Raw genomic sequence first — 17,127 nt, 5'->3', positions numbered from 1 at the left:
TTGCAAATAGAATTAAAGCACTGGAAAACAAGAAAAAGGATAATGTACTATTTATATAATATCGAAGATTTATCAAATTATTTCTTTCTCTTCCAGTATTATTGATATTAATATTTAAATTTCATGATGCCAGTTTCATGACATCAACGTTTATGTCTACATTGATCCGACATCATTGTCTCTCAGTTTTCTGCATTCTTCACTTACAATAATTGGGCTTTTAAAACCATATTCGTCTTAATAACTGCACACTTACCAAAGTCTTCAAGACTCCTAAGCTCTGACCACCACTCTATTCTTTCAAACCTATTCTTTCTGTACCAATGTCAATAATTCTTCAATCTGACAATTTCCTCCACTATATCCATACTTAAGTTTTCCTCCTATTCCTCTGTTCCTTACTTAGCTGTCTTAGATTTTATTGCATATCATTAAAAGAGTTGCTAAGCAAAGACCCCTCCCCCTGTCCTGTGACTGGTCCTGTCCAGAAAATAGAGTTCCAACCCTGTTTAAATATAACTCACTGCTATGTCTATGCCCGTGCCCACCGAAAAACTAAAAGTAAGCTTACTGTACATTAGCCTTATTGCAAATTGTTGATAAGCCTCAATGGGGCCTCAATTAGCCCTCAATTTTATTAGATTGTCCCCGATTCACTCTTCCATTCTTGAGAACAGGACTGATTCACATCTCTTTCTTCAAAACCGAAGTCCCCACTCCTCTCCTCACTTCTATCTGATAATTAGTTCTTATTCCACTGAGAAAATGTGAAATTACAGAACTTTCCACATACTTTTTATACCACTTTTAGTAACCTATTGTCTAATGTAATAATTGTTTAAGTCTTCTCTCTTGTTACTACCTAAGGCCAACTCACCACTTGAGCGCGAGATTCTATTCCTTTCACCTATTAAAGGCCAGCATTTCTGATGATCCCTAACCCCTCGTTATCGATGTTCCCATTTCTAATGGCTTATTCTCATTATAAAAGAAACAGGCTATCACACCCCATCTTTAAAAACTTCTGTGATTCCATCATTTCAAACATTAAAAAATCCTTATTTTCACCATTTTGCAGTAAAATTCAGTAAATTGTCTCTATTTGCTGAATTTAGTTGTCTTCCATTCTCTTCTAAATCCACTCCGATCAGGCTCTACAAAAATTGCTTTTTGTCAAGTTCACCTCTATGTCGCCGAATCCAAATAACCATTTCTCAGTCCTTATCTTTTTTCTCCACATGTCACAGGACCAGATCAAGAATAACTGGCTGCCTTTAATTAGTTTTAACTCTAAAGCATTTAAAAGTGCAATCATTTAGAAGGCAAGGGTGTAGGTGAATAATTTTCCAATATTTCTCCTGTAAACTCATATTTTAGATTCTTCTTGGGAGTAAAACAGGCTCTTCAACTGTTTACATGGTAATTTCTGAGTTGTAAAAATTCCACATCTTCCACTGTATTCCCTCATTCAATCTCGGCTGCCACAATCAGACAGATAGAAAGCACAAGGACCCCTTCTTTTTCTTGCATCTGTGCAAGAACCTTAGCAGCAGACAGCAACTGGTCCAAGTCTCTCAAATAGAAGCATTTTTAGTCCTTATCTTGATTTATCTCTTGTCAGCATCTAACACATTTAATCAGCCCGGTCAGTTTCAGTCTCTGTCCTAAGACAATCCGGAATATTCTATTTTCCACATTCCAAAGTGAAGTGTAGATAATCAACTAAATAGGATTTGTTCCTATTTAGGAGGTGTTCCAAAAATGTATATATTTTTAATCCTTAGCTAACCACCCATCTTCTTCCTTAAAAAAGAGTTTAAAGAGGACTAGAGATAGGCCAGAGTTCAGATAGAGAATTTTCTTGGAGAAAGTTATGATGCTTCTGTAGCTTTTTCCCTTCTAGCCTGTCAGGGAGGATTTTTCCACCACGTGTAAGGTGAGGGTAGGAGACTACACAGAAATATTGTTATGTTTCACCTGCAGTTTGGGTGATACAGAACTCAGAAGATTTGTGCCTGATTCACACTTAAAGGGCAAGAGGCTTGGCTAAATTGGTTTTTGACAGAAAAGGTTTGAGATTAGAGAAGTTATTAAACTCCTACAGAAAAGAATCAAGAGTATATATTTTCTATGAGCCAACTGTGGGCTAAGAGAGAGAGAACAAATAAATAGGAGAGAAAAAGCAAGTTGCTCTTGACTGAACAAAATATCTTAAAAATATTTTGTTCAAAAGGGATGCCTATGGAAGAAATGGGACTCCAAGAAAGGGTAACTCCATAAAGGATGCCTGCCCACAGGTGAGGGTCTACAAAAGAGTTATAGTAATCAGCTGAAGAGAGCATCTCCCATGACAGACACTCCAGATGAGATGTTACCAGTGATGGGGAACCCTGGAGATTCTACATAATGCCCCAATAGAAACTGAGTCAGCTCACAGAGTAAAATAGCAGCTCATAACAGCATCCATTAAGTAAGACCTCTCCTGCCTCATCACCTCTCCTCTCTTCCATTTAGTCCCTTTTGAACCAATAAGGCATCAAAATTCACGAGGCACCAAAAAACAAATTGAGTGGGAGGAGGAGGAACTACATCTGTTTTAAGTATCGCAATCATGGTATCAACCACTGAAACACCCAAAGAAAACCACAGTTTTTCTCCATTAATATTATCCTCGAGCTAGCTTGTGGCTGTACAGTGTAGTGGAAAAGAGCGTAAACTCTGAAAATAGATATAAATATTCGAATACATAAATAAATGGAGAAGAAAGGACAGCTCTTCCTTAAAGAAAAATTCCAATTAATGAATAGCGAAGGAATGAAGGAAATAATTCTCAAGGTCACAAAAGCTGAAGAAAGCCTAGAAAACTGTCACACGTTGAAAGAGACTAAAGAAACATGACAACTAAAGGCAGAACGGGATTCTGAATGAGATACAGGCCACACACAAAAAATAGAAAAATGATTGAAATCTGAACACAGTTTGTAGTTTACTTAAAATGTTTATTTATTAATTTTGATCGTTTTACCATGGTTGTATACGATATTGACATTAGGAGAAGCTAAGGGAAGGACATATAGGAACTCTCTGTACTATGTTTACACTTTCTTGTAAGTCTAAAATTATTTCAGATTAAAGAGTTAAAGGAAAAATACAATATATAAAAAACAACCTGATTCTAAAACAGGCAAAGAACTTGAATAGACATTTCCCAAAGATTTACAGATGGTCAATAAGCACATGAAGAGATGCTCAACATCACTAGTCATCAGAGAAATGCAAATCAAACCTAGAATGAGATACCACCTTGCACCCATCAGGATGGCTGCTGTCAAAAATACAGAAAATAACAAGGACGTGGAGAAACTGAAACTCTTGTGCACCGTTGGTGGGGATGTACAGCTGTTAAAGAAAACAGTATGGCAGTTTCTAAAAAAAATTACAAATACAATTACCACATGATCCACCAATTCCACTTCTGGGTACTTACCTAAAAGAGTTGAAAGCATGTCTCAAAGCGATATTTATTTGTACACTTATGTTCAGAGTAGTATTATTTACATTAGCTAAAACGTGGAAGCAATCCAAGTGTCCATCAACAGATGAGTCGATAAGCAAAATGTAATACAGTGGAATATTATTAAGCCTTAGAAAGGAAGGAAATTCTGATATAAACTACAAGATGAAACTTAGGACATTATGCTAAAAATCAGCCAGTCACAAAGATATAAAAATGATTCCACTTATATGAGGTACTTAAAGCAGGCAGAATTGTAGAAACAAAAAGTAAAATGATGATTGCAGGGGCCTAGGGAGAGAGTGAAATGGATACAGGGTCTCCGTTTTTCAAGATGGAAAGAGTCCTGAAGATGGATGGTGGCAATGGTTGCATAGCAATATGAATGTACTTAATTTAATATCACAGAGCTGTACTCCTGTAATAGTTAACATAATAATTTTTATGTTATGTGTATTTAATCACAACAGAAAACATTTTTTAAAAGTTACAGGGGCAAAATATCACCAAAGGTAGATATTTGTAAGATTGCAAGTATGTTTAGGAATTTAATTTCAGATTCGAGGGTTTCGGTAAATTCCATAAAAGGCTTATGTAGCAATTAATCTCATAACTTTGCTTTACAAACTTTTGACAGGGGCTCACAGTAAGAAAAATATGTATACATTATATATATATATATATATAATGTGTATATATATAATGAAATCTTAATTTTAGTTATATATATATAACTAAAATTAAGATTTCATTAAACAAGACTTACACTTAGCACCCATCACACACTCTTTTACATTATCTTCCTCCCTTCCTCCTTCCTTCCCTCCCCCTCTCTGTCTCTTTCTCTCTCTCTCTGTTTCTTTCTCTCTCCCCTCTCTCTTTCTTTCAATGCTGGTCATGACTCAATATAAAGAGATTTTATAATTCATCGAAGGGATTATAACAATCACTAATGTGACCCTATCCAATTTGAAACCTAAAATTTGATCCATGGTGTAGATAACCACAACTCATTATCTGTTTACCAAATTTTCATTTTTCCAAAACCCTTTTATACAGACTTGAGCATCAGCCACTATAATTTTTATCTCCGAGATTTTAGAGGAGTGCTCTGCCTCAATGATAATTACCCTATCAGAAGGCCTCAATTTATAAAGCATTTAGTTACTTAGTGCTTATGACGTAAATGTCACAGTTCAAGTACTTGATAGAGGAAAAATATTAAATGAAGTGCGCTTGTTTTAAAGATAATTCATTTAACATCTCCAAAGCAGTGCATAATTAAGTTACTCTGTCATATAAAATGATGGAGGCTTTAAATAAGTAACAGCTGGTTACCACAATGATGGAGCAACCGCAGGGCAGCCCTTGGCAGGAAAGCTATGCAAACTCAACTCATGTAGTATGCTAATAGACCTCCATTAGGATGAAGGAAAGAGCTGAAATGGAAAGACACCTGGAAAAGCAATCAAACAAGTCCCCGTAGCTCTTAGCATGCATTTTAATAGTATTAATGTGCAGAAATATTCATAAGTACTTATCTATCATTTCTGTAGTCAAATGTGTTTCTTGTGTTTAGATAAATATAAGTTGGTCATTGTAGGGCAATAAGCACATTTGTTAGAGCCCTCATTTTAAAATGTCACTACTATTTAAAGGCCATATTCAATTTAAACAGGAAATTTAACTTAATTTATTTATTACTTTAGTATTAGCAAAGTGATTTTTTAAAAAGTTATGATAATCCTATTCTAAACCAATCTGATTTTTATTTCTTTAAAAACTCTTGCAGTTTTCCATGAAATCGAATTTGCAGCAATTACCTTAAAATAGTAGGGCTGGCTTTTGTAAAACAAATTTGTTATTAAAAATATTCAACAATTGACCCCCTTCAAAAGCCGAGTAAAGTTAAATGTTTTTTACAAAATTCATTATTGTCACTTGATCTACAAGTTTATGAGAAAATAATGAGTTTGATTCATGCACTTATTTTGTCTGTTTATCAGAATTGTTAAGTCACATCGTTGACCTTTATTGACTTGAAATCAATTTGAAGGTAGTTACCAGATTAACTCTCCTAATTAGTTTTTATTACATCATTTTTTAGCAAGAACTTATTATCATGTATTAAGAAAGCATTATTAAGCAAGCAAATTTGAATAAAGCAGGCATTTTTAAGTGGCAACCATGTATTAGTCACAAGGTCTCCGTCCTCAAGGCACTTATGAATCAGGAGAGAAAACAGATTCAGAAGTAAGAAATGTCAGAGTAATATGGGAAATGCTAAAATTGAGATGCGGGAGAACGAAGAGGTAGCACATGGCCCACACTGGAAGTTCACTTCCAGTTTCCTGAAGGAGATGTGCCCAATCCAGATCTATAAGACAAGGGGGAAGGGGGAAGCATGAAGGGTTTTCCAGGTGAGGGAAACAGCAGGAGCAGAGGCACGAGGGTGTGAAATAACATAGGAGGGTTTGTCCTTGCCCCCATAGTAATTATAATATGAGAAAGAGTTAGTGGAGCCTGGAGAATGAAGCTAAAGGATTTTTAGGGGACTTTATATGAAACTTTGAAGGGCATTAAAGAATTTGGTCTTTAAGGGGATTTATAAAGGAATTAAAACCATAGCACTCTTTTGTAATATAAAGGCTGTGTGTAAGTAAGACCAAATGGAAGACAAAAATTTGCCATGCCTACCCTTCTGCCGAAATAGTAGTTCTCAACCTATTTGATACTAAGACCTCTTAAAAATCTTACAAATTCTTGGGGATACTTAAGTGCTTTCATTTATGTGAGCTATGTCTGTCAATATTTATAACATTAAAATTAAAATGAATTTATAATATTTGAGACAAAACCAAATTTTCACCGAAATGAAAATAAGTTTTTACTTTAAAGACACCAAATGTTTTGGAGGACTCTCAGATATCCTCAGGCCACACTTGGAAAAATGCTACACTAAAGCCTCATCTAAATTCCTATGACTAACACTGATAGATATTTTGGTTCTACTTTAGTACTGAATTAAACCAATTGTATCACTTGTGAAAGACAACGCTTTTTTCTCACCTCTTAATTTTACGTCCTTTCCCAGTCTGCATCATCTGTAAATCTATAAACCCATCTTTCAAGGTCTAGCCTGATCCATTGCTATTACACATTTTTATATTATCAGCAAATGCTTATATGCTGTGATGGTTAATTTTATGTGTCAGTTTGACTGGCTAAGATGTGCCCAGATAGCTGGTTGAAACATTATTCTAGATATGTCTGTGGGTGTGTATAGGAAAGAGATTAGCGTTTGAATCAGTAGACCAAATACAGATGAGATGATCCCTCTCCTCAATGCTGGTGGACATCATCCGACCTGTTTAGGAACCAAATAGAATGAAAAGGAGGAAGACAAATTTGCTCTCTTATCTTGAGCTGTGACATCCATCTTCTCTTGCCCTCTGGACATCAATGCTCCTGGTTCCTGGGTCTTCAGACTGGAACTGAATTACACCACTGACCTTCCTGGTTCTCAAGCTTACAATTGGCAGATTATGGAATTTCTAAGCCTCTGTAAGCAGGTTAGCTAATTTCTATAATAAATTCCTTTATATATTTATATAGACATAGATATAGGTAGAGGTATACATATAGATACCCTATTGGCTCTATTTCTCTGGATAACCCTAAGACATATGCTATTTATGATTTTACTTTGAAAATTAGAATTATCTTCCAAACTAGATAATAAAACCTCCATAGGTGAAGACTGTCTTATAGTTCTGACTTTACTATAGTACTTTGCCCAGAGCTAAGCATTTAATAATGATGATATTAATAATATCTTAAATTTTATAAATCAATATTTTAGAGTAGATCACAAATACACATTGTAAGGCCAGCGCTCCTGGAAAAGGCCCCAGGGGCAGGTCCCTTTCCCTAGCTCCCGCCTGCTAGCCACCTGAGGCCCATGGACCAATCTGCGGGTGCCAGGACTACACTCATGGCGCCGCACCGCTGCACCAATGAAAGAGTCCCAAGCCGCACCGCTGCATCAATGAAAGAGCCCCATGCTATGCTTTTTGCCTTTTTGAATCTTCCCCTTCCTGGATGCGACCCTTAAAACCCTGCCCTGACCCCGCCCAGTGTGACTTCTCTGGCCTCTTTCCTCGGGGCCAGAGAACCTCTCCTGGACCAATTGCCTTTCAATAAAGGACACCTGTTAATCATGAGTCAGACTCTGTTGAGCGGCTGAACCTTACACACATGTGCCTCCATGTATGTAAATATCTTTAATATAGAAAACATCTTACTATTATAAATTATTTTTGTAATATCTTCTACTTTGATCATCAATAAACATCAAAGATATACTTAATATGGAATATCGATTTATAAAGCAATGTATAACATATAGCATAGAAATATTATGACAGTGTAGCTCTGTGAAGTGAAAAGCAAACTGGACTAGGAGTTAGAATATCTACATTTAAATGTTCACACAGTATGAACCTAGAAAATCACATGGGTTTACAGCAGCCACAAAACTTATTTGAGTCCCAGTGTTTACTGTGATATTTAAGTGAGAATTTCAAGAGAAAGGGGGATCGTTGTTTTCTTTTAAATAAAGAAAGTAGTATTCAAATGCAATATTTCATGTGACTATTACCCTGAGACTTTCACATTAATTACAAACCAGAATCAGGTATAAGAGGACAAGATGCACATCATAACAATTAAGAAGCCTTAAGACACATAAATGGGACATCTTTGAACATTCAATCCAAAAATAACTGAGGTATATAATACTTCACTTAGAGCATGACTTGAATATTAGTTAATATGTGTGTGCACATCTGATATGTGACCCATGGAAATCAGAGACTTTATGGTACAGTCTTAGCAGTCTAGCTTTGAAAGCCTTGATGACTAACAAGATTTTGAAGAAGTAATACAGATTTATTCAAAGCACCATGCAGAAAAATTTCATAAAAACCATTAGACACCTCTTTCTCCCTTTAAAGTTTTAATCTCATCCTGCAATCCTCATCTCTGTAAGTTACCTTTCCCAGAATGCTGTGTCCTATTCAATTCTTCCTTCTCATCCTGCCCAAGTTCTCCAACGTAACCACCCCTTTCACTTCAGCCATGCCCCCGGTTAGAGCACTTTTCTCCCATTCTGACTACCGTTCTCTTGAAAGTGGTACCAGTATTCCGCTGAATAAAGTCTTCCACCTCATACATAAAATTCCGAAGACTTAACAACAGAAAGTCAAGCCTTGAGAGAATTTGCAGTCAATAACCACAGCATCCTTGACCAAAAAAAAAAAAAAAAAAAGTCTAAGTAGGTGACATTTCTTAAAATGAAGTCAGGAGAAAAAAATGTTTACAGAACATGAACTATGCCTGGGGACAAATGCTCTGACTCCCCACGTTACGCAAATGGATAAACAGAGGAGGTAGTTTACATTTCCAGAGGTCTTGATGGGAATGAGGTCCTCATGGACTCCAGAAATCACCTTATCTACCTTTGCTTTTTTTCCTGTCTCAATCGTCATGCTCCCTCACTCCTCCTTTCCAGTATTTCCTCCCCAATAAAGTACTCGCACTCAGGTCTTCGCGTCAGCCTTCTGCTTTCAGGGAAAACTACACTCATACAATCACCATCTTCTATGAAACATGAACTACATTCTAGACTTTTCCCATAGATGATCTATAATCCTGGAATAAAGCTGGTAGGTCCCTATTTAAAGATAAGGAAATGGTGATGTAGAGACACCAAGTAACGTGCCCAAGAGTTAATGTGTAATGGAACCAGGATGTGAGTGAATCTTTGGATCATTCAGTTCCATTTCTTCTACACTAAGGCAATTTTGTAAATAATCACAAACATGAATAACTCCTACATGCAGTACCCATGGGAAGGTTAGTTCAAATGATTAAGGAAGTTTGTTTAATCTATATTTACCCTATCCACTGTGAAGTTAAGATTGGAAGTTTCTAACCAGATTGGCTTATCTTGAGATCTCAATTAGCTCTAGTACCATGTCACGGGCTTCTTTAAATTATATACTATTTCACAGAAACATACTTTTCCTCTTCATAGACAGTTTTCTCAATGTTGCTCATCTTCTCGTTTTATTTTAATGAGACTTTATCCTGCACTATTATAAGTGTTCAAAAAGAAACAAGTCTTAAAATAGTGTGTTCCTATTATCTTCACTTAGCAGGCAAGAACAATGAAATGGATATTGTTGTTTGCCATTTAAGTTTTCATAAATATATCATGTGCTTCTTTAAGGAGCTTCAGTCTAAGTAAAGGATTACTCACAAAATTTGAGTGTTTCCATTTTTGTAAGTATGTGAATGTAAATATATAGAATGTACCAACTTTTACAAAAAATAAAATAAGAAAATGCTTGAAAATACTTTTAGACATGTAAGAAAGTAATAAAGTAGTGGATGTGGAAAGATTCCCAGACTAGCCTTCATACATTTCAGAATATTTTAATCATTCCTACAGATTCTATATGTTTCCACAAGACCTGTTTCCTTATTTGTTTGTCATTTTGAATTGATGTCTAAATAGGAAAGTTTACTCCAGAGAGGAAAAATAAAAGAAGCCATCCTTTCTTTCATCGTATAGTATTAATTATGCTAGTTCTCCACAAGCCTTAAAAATAATAACATAATTAGCATTTATGAAGCACTCTTATATGCCAGGAACCATGCTAACAACTTTACATTCATTATCTTCTTTTAACTTAATCCTAACACAACCAATGAATCAGGTCTTATTATTCACATTTATACATGAAGAAATTTGAGCTATAAAGGGCAAAACTGACTTGCACAAAGCAAATGTCACACGGCAAATCTTACGGCCACCTCCATCCCAGGTTTCTTGTCTCCTAAAGCCTTTTTCCTGCTACTTCATTTCATGCCAATTCTTTATTAATATGGTTGGGTCTTAGCAACTATATGGTAATATTCAACTAAACAGAATTATTTTCATAAAAATTAGATTTAACTCATATTAAACTTAGATAGTTTTATTACATAACAATCATTGATTTTATAGACCAAGATGTAGATAGATTAAGGAATTCCTCATACATACATCTCAAAATTGAGTAATTCTGTCAGGTGGAGCTCTTTTCTTTGGCAAAGCTAATATGCAAACTAGAATTCTGAATATCTGTTCATCAAAATAGTAACGCCAGCAGAAATCGCAAATGAATTTCTTTGAGTGATAAACCTATTTGAATATTGCCTGAAATGCTTGTCAAAGTAACATTTTATCTCCATAAAAATATTCTTGCTAGGATAAATGTAACATATCAGAATAGGCACCAGTACGCATGAGGAGCAGAAGGGGGCATTGGGAATGTCGGTTTATTGATTTTGCTGATGAAGGTTGATGAAGGTTTTTCTGCTCAAAAAAAAAAAAAAATTTTTTTTTTTTTTAGTTACAGAGTAAAGTGTATGAAATATATTTAAGAAATAAAATGAAGGTTAAAAAGCCTCCAACTTTAAGAAATCAGGGGCTATGTTACAACTGTAGGGTTAATAACAGGGGAGACGAGGAGTCAATGTCAGGTACAGAACACGGAATGTGTGAGAGAGGGCTGAGGTGAAGGAGAGAAGCAGAGCAGAGAACAGTGATGGAAAGACTAAGGAGACCCAGGCTCAGAATGAAGTTTGAGTTCTCCCAGACAAAGAAGACAGTAGTAGCATGTGCCAAAAGATTAATAAGATTAATAAGCATACGCTAAGAGAGTGACATCACCTTTCCCTGAAGAAAAGATTTTAGCAGAAGGTAGGTTTGAACTGCTAAGAAAACATCCCATGGCAGCCTCCGTGTAAGAAGAAAATGAGTGAGCATGTGCATTAGCATAGGTTTAGAGCTGTGCTGCTTTCGGCTAAGGTGGTCTCATGGAGTGGAACATCTAAAGCTTTGCTCCATCAGTTACTAGCTCTGCGCCTTTGACCAAGTAAATCCCTAATCTCCTCTATCAGGCTGCTTCCTCATTTTCTAAGTTGGAATAATAATAGACACCTTCAAGTTTTCAACTATCAACATTATGTTGAATCCCTAATCAATCTCTAGCCCAGGGACCTCTCCTACTGTTGTTTCTCTCTGAAAGGGGGAATGATTTATCTGAATCATAAGATTAGGCAAAGGCACTAAGAATGCACAACTCAGCTACTTCCAGGCTCTCTTTTTGGAATCAGCTGGCTGTAGGAGGCACATTCTTCTCTCTGAGACTGCTGTCATAGGAACAGCTTCTGACAGCATGACAGGCAGGGGAAATCACATCTCCACAGACATGCCCCTTCTCTCTCATAATAAGTCTCTAGAAGTAGACTTAATGGCCACTGGGGAAAGGCAGGGTGTTAGGAAGCCAGGATTCGGCTCTCACATCCAGGCTATATTTTCCAACCCATATTTACCAGTAATGAGGATGATCATTTATTTACTCATGTATAACTGAATTGGTCTGGCAATTAGTGTAGAATCTAAAGAGAGAGAGAAGAACATGGTGATTCTCATACTCTAATAAGTCTTTACACATAAAGTAGTGTAAGTTATGACCATTTTTCAAAATAAGCAATCTAAACATTAGCTCGAATAGATGGACACACTACTTAGTATTACGTAAACTAAACGTCATTTCAAAAGATCTTAGAGAATGTCTGCCAATCACATGCAGTTTAATTGTCAATGTCATACAGATTCTACTGATTTTTTAGGGCTCTTTTCATAGCCCCATCCATTTATCACATTGTAAATATTTAAGTCTTTATGTTTATAATTTATATTTTTATCTTTTAAAACAAACAAAATCAGGAAAATATAAAACAGTGATACAGGAAAGGAGCATGTTTGTAAATGCTTAAGTAAGTCCTGAAAAAATGCTTGGGAAGACAGGTAACTGGACACTTTATTTTGTTTTCCTTTTATTTCAAAAATGCCCAAGTGCATTTCCTCATACATCACAAATACATACATACATACAACAAAATTCTTCAAATAGAATTGTACATTCGAACTCCACTGCTGCTGATTGAAAATGCAGAATTTCAAACTGCTTTAAAAAAAAAAATATTGCTATTCTGCTGGCTTAGGTTACTAAAATCACAAAATGCAATGTTTAAGAATATACAAAATATAGTCCCTTCAAAGAAAACCAAACACTGAGTAATATTATGTAAGCGATTAAAAAAGATGACTACTGTGAAAAATATGCTCAATTAAGTTCATAGCATAAATAACTTCCCGTGAGCACTTACTAATGGATTTTTAAGAATAACAAAAATTAAAAATCAATTAAACAAACAAGAAAATGCAACCTTTATATATTGAATGAACTGTTTATTCTCTCGTGGATATGGCCAATTAATAAAGGAATATTTGCAATTTGTGCTACAGCACTGGGACAGAGATCGTGGCTTTAGCTAAAAAGTCAAAAAAGAAATGAGAATATGAAAATTCCACCGCAGGGCTCAGTAAGATGTCTGAAATTGGCCTCCAAAGCAGAGATTAGTTGGTGGAGGGTTTTAGCAGAAAGCTGGGGCAGAGCCAACTTAACAAGTCAAAGTCTTTTTGTACCTAAATGGCAAAGAAACCAGAAACCAGAAATGAAGAAGACCCAAATATTTGGGTGAATAGATTAAAATCCATTAATGGGGGGTTCTACTAAAACTGCAGTGATGATAGTACAGCAGTCAGAATAGATTTGATGTATCAAAAAGGATTTCAAAGTTTGATACTTGACTATATTTAGAATAGAAATCAACTATCCAGGAACTTAAAAATAAAATAATAATTGAGATCTCCAAATTGAAGGAAGGAGTATATTAATAAATGGGATCCACTAAGTACGAAGTTTTAAATTATTGTCATTCAGTCTTCTTCATTAGAAGTTCTTAAAAAAATATCGAAAGTTATGTTAGGAAAGAGAGCAACAATCAGTTAAATCGTGATACAAAAACTAATGTACGAAGATTAGCCCAGCCTATTTATGTGACAATTGTTGATAAACATCCTGTTAATGAATATCAGCAAATGTACTCATACCTTTCTGCTTTGTAAGCTAATACTTAAATGTACATATAAGTGTGTTTATATGGGCATGTATCAATAAAAACCCTTTCATGAGGTGACTAGTGATGAAAATATCTTATCTCTGATTAGGCATATGTGCGCAGCGACAGAACTGTTTGCTCAATAACTTTTGGTAAAGTCAATCATCCCTTCAGAGTATAAACCCAAAGTCAAAGACTGGATGAGACTGAATTTGCTGCTTTTGCTTCTGGTGCCAAATCTGAGAAAATCATTGCTACGACCCATATCAAGGAGCTTACCACCTACGTTTTTTCAGGGAGTTTTATATTTCAGGAATTATGTTCAAGTCTTTAAGTAAAAATCTTTAAAGACAAGAAAATTGGGTGTAACAAGTATAAATTAGCTGCTCAAGGTAAAACTGTGGATAGAATGGACACCCTTCAAACAGGTAAGTCTGCCTCCCAAACCCACGATTTTTATTAGCAAACTGTCACATAAATTGCTATTTTAAAGCTGCATCAGTCTGGATTTAACAGGCCCAGTTGGAATTGTCCAACCTGGGTCTGTTGATGTCCTTGACCCATTTCAATCATTGTAACAACTCAGGAATTTGTTTAACAATCTTAAAATTCTTCTGGGTGGAATGTTTTTCTATCTTTTCTGAAGAAATCACAGTATTTCTGTAATTGGTATGTGTGAAACTTTAGTTTCCTCCAGAATGTGGGGTTAAAGCTATATGTACTGAAGTATAAATGTGAGGCTTAAATGATGGACAATTGTAACCTATGATGCTGAATGCAGAGTGTCCTACTATAAAAGGGAGGAAGGAATAGGCAATCAGACCAGCTGTGAAGGAGAAGCCTCAAGGGGATGTCTTTCAATAGAGTTTAGGTGGGGACCTCCTGCTTTTTGAATGGAACACAAAGTTCAAGGAAATGATAAGATAGCAAAGCAATAGATTTCTAGATGAGAACCAGAATATCGAGGCTAAGACAAAAAAAAAAAAAAAAAATCCCTTGACCTAGAAATGTATCCTAGAAAAGACATGTGACAGATCCTAGAAATTTAAAGAAGATGGTTTAGGCACTGGTCGCCCAGGGTTAGAGGATTCCATGATGAGAAATAAGCTTTGAGGCCATAAAGATTTTCAGAATTTACCACAGGACAAGAGAGAGCTATATATAGGGAGGGATGGTTTTGCATATTGAAGGACTGGGGACTTTAAGAAATTCAATTATTCTGATGTTATATTCCTACCTCAAATATTTTCTGTTGTAAGTAAAAAGCCAAATAAAACAAAACTTGATTATCCGTGCATGCTGAACTGTGCTGGACAAAGTAAAAGAAGATGATGGGGTCTAGGGCCAAAAGGCATCCAAATCTCTTGGCCGGGACCTCAGAAGCTGGGGTGTTAGCGTAGATGTCTAAGCATTGATGGGGCCCTGGGAGACTGAGCTTCCAGCAAGAGTGCTTAGTTTGCGGGGCCCCAGTCGCTAGACCTCTGCTTGGGAAGCCCCTTTCAGGAGCATCACCACGGGCAACTGAAAAACACTCCGCGGAAAACGCTGACCCGCACAGGAGACACTGTGTCTCCAGAAAAGTGGGAGGAAATGGCATTGCTGGCTGGCTCTATTGTTTTTGTCCAATTAACAAGTTGGCAATTGACGGTAAATGTTTTATAGTGTTATTTATTTCTTCATTTTTTTCACCTTACTTCTGACCTCTTCTGTACCAATACATACAAGTTTCACTTTGATACTACATGTAAAAGAGAACTAATGGACATAATGTAGCTAAGGTGTCAAATTCGGCCTTTCGTTACATAAAATTTGATTATGGGTAATAAATTATGTATTTATTTCACTTTAAGTGATGAAAGTAACTTGGTAATTAGGAGAAATTAAAGTTATTGACCTATAGTGAATTTCTTCTATATTTACTGTTGTCATAAAATAGGATATCATGACATGAATACAAGTGCATTTTTATTTTGTTACCAGACACATTTTTTTTTTTTAAGTCTCTGGGAAAACAAAGGCAGACCTCTCTTATTTGGAAGAATTTATGAGAGATTTATTCAAAATTAAGATTTATTATTTTTCAGGTTTCGAAGTTGCTGTCTCCTAGCACCATCTGGTTTGTGATGTTGGAGCCGGGTTCTTGTAAAGTATTTTCCTTCATGTTAGCTGGATTTCTGCTTTGTTGTGCCAATAGGGGTTACAGGAGGGAGACTGTACGATAAGGCAAGCAAGAAGGGACTTTCTACATCCAGACAATGACCCTTACCCCAAAGGCAACATGTGGCTCTTATCCCCATTTCCTGGCATCACTATTAGAGGAGCCTGAGGCTCCCCTTGATAAAAACTAGCTCGGCATAGCAGCTGCCTTTCTCAGAGGAATGAGCTCTAGGTCTAGGAAACTCTTTTTCAGGCTCCCGAGGTACCTGCAGCAGCTGGCCAGGGCTCCCTCCTCAGAGGTCTGAGCCCCAGCTCTGAAGGCCCCCTCCTTTGGTCCTGGAGTACCAGCTCTGCCACACAGAAAACCTTTCCTGCACTAAAGTGCGAATCGTAAATCCACAAGGCCTTTCCTACTCGCTTCAAGGTTCTGATAACTCTAGGTTTTCCCCTTTTATTTCTCCAGCCCTAGGCAGTAGTAGCTGTTTTTTGAACTTATTACTATGGTACTTCAGTATTCCCTTTAACTTTTTGCTACCTAACACCTTTGCAACCAACTCTCTTCTTAAAATTTTCTCTGTTGTAATACTTACTGACATTTCTGCTTTCCTTGAGTAGACCCAGACTGAGCACAGTAAGCATATATTAAAAAGCTCCTTGTAAGATAATTAGATAAGCAATGCCAAAAATTAACGACTCGAATGTATCTAATGTTTAACAGCTTAATTGTTGCTTTTGTGGTTGTTTAAAATGGAACTGAGTTTACGGCCATGCTACTCTGAACAAGCCTGATCCCATCTGATCTCAGAAGCTAAGCAGGGTCAGGCCTGGTTAGTTCTTGGATGGGAGACCACTTAGGATGACCGGGTACTGTAGGAGTAAAAAAATAAAAAAAATAAGGGATTATAAACTGACAAGGTCCTTGCAATCTGTGAGGTCAACCAAGGGTTACCTCGCCTAAAAAACCAAACCAAACCAAACCAAACCAAAACAAACAAACAAAAAAACAATAAAATGGAACAGAGCACAGGACTAGGGTTGGCATCTTTAATAACTAGATTCTTTATATTTGAGAAGTCATCAGGCCTTCAACTTTTTAAATTTTTGTTACTTTTTAAGCTATGTATAAGATACAGACTAAAACATGTATAGAGAATATTAATCTTAGATTTATAGCTCAATTAATTTTATATATGTATACGCACAGATCAAGATACAGCTCTCTTTCAGCCTTCATATTTCATAAGAACTATCAACAGCAGATGATTCTTTACAAGGAGAGAACAAGGCAGGACAGACTCATGTTAATGTCCAAGCTAGAACATTAAGTATTCAGTGGCATTAATTCAAGGCTAGTAATGTGGTCATTTTAAATAAAA

The 17,127-nt window shown here is 36.1% G+C and overlaps 1 protein-coding gene and 2 pseudogenes across 6 annotated transcripts in view; 1 reads left to right on the top strand and 2 right to left on the bottom strand.

Annotated features, from left to right (window-relative positions):
* GRM8 (glutamate metabotropic receptor 8) overlaps positions 1–17,127 on the bottom strand; it is a 674,240-nt gene that overhangs the window by 24,974 nt on the left and 632,139 nt on the right. The gene's annotated exons all lie outside the window — the stretch shown is intronic.
* On the bottom strand, positions 1,453–1,588 carry LOC118610874 (annotated as a pseudogene).
* On the top strand, positions 16,509–16,627 carry LOC118610998 (annotated as a pseudogene).

Source organism: Rousettus aegyptiacus, unplaced genomic scaffold, assembly GCF_014176215.1.
Source record: "Rousettus aegyptiacus isolate mRouAeg1 unplaced genomic scaffold, mRouAeg1.p scaffold_m13_p_13, whole genome shotgun sequence".
NCBI lineage: Eukaryota > Metazoa > Chordata > Mammalia > Chiroptera > Pteropodidae > Rousettus > Rousettus aegyptiacus.
Note: the sequence above shows the minus strand (reverse complement) of the source record. Positions and strands in the feature narration are given on the sequence as shown.